Source organism: Talpa occidentalis, unplaced genomic scaffold (assembly GCF_014898055.3).
Source record: "Talpa occidentalis isolate TD23 unplaced genomic scaffold, MPIMG_talOcc4v2.1 talOcc4.5, whole genome shotgun sequence".
Lineage (NCBI taxonomy): Eukaryota > Metazoa > Chordata > Mammalia > Eulipotyphla > Talpidae > Talpa > Talpa occidentalis.
This window is the reverse complement of record NW_023604861.1, coordinates 110,016,383-110,017,237: the sequence shown is the minus strand read 5'-3', so window position 1 is coordinate 110,017,237 and position 855 is coordinate 110,016,383.

Below are 855 nucleotides of genomic sequence, written 5' to 3'. Positions count from 1 at the left end.
TTGCATACAGTAGGTTATTATGAAGTAAGAATATAGGATTTCGGTGGATAGAGCTTTGAAGTTTGAAAAAAGTTCTCGGTGTTCAGATGTATGCAATGATGGGAAACATGACTCAACTGTATCATGAATAGTGTTGCCTCAGAGACTGACAACATTGTTTAAGTAACCTGATGGCATAACTGTTTTATATGACCAAAGGAAGTTCCACAACACCGTTCAATTGATTCTACTTTCAGTTGATTCTCATTATGAGCATTAGTTATGTTCTTATAAAATTAGCACAAATACTGCAAATAACATTGCTCCTCTGGGAAATACAAGGTTAGTATCCTGTGAACCTAGGGTCACACTAACAGCATCTGATGATCACCTTAAGTGTGTTTCCCTTTAATCCTTTCCTTAAACTAAAGACACTGATTTAATATGTAATGTTCATTTATCAACATTAAACTAAAGGCCAACAGTTCTCCATAACAATCCCTTCATTATGGTTAAGGAAGTTCCCATGTCCTTTTTAGGCCAGATCTTTTATTATTCATTTTGGAGAATACACCACACAAAAAAACCTTTTTCTTGCTCATGCTGTATGACTGCAGTCACTCATAATCTACTTGGATGTACAGAGAAAAATGGAGTCCTCAAGGGTAGGGCAGAACATCTCCATCAGCAATGAGCAGGTCCTGTGCTTTCTGACCTTCACTGGCCTCTGTAGTGATCCTTGTTTACCCTGGTAGCATCTGCACTTGGGGCATGAGTGATCTAGCCTCTTTTGGCTTGGTCAGGGCCTAGGAGTTTCCCAGTTCATCTCTGTCTTATGCAAACTGGATGCCATCCCAAGTTGGGCACCTCACCCAA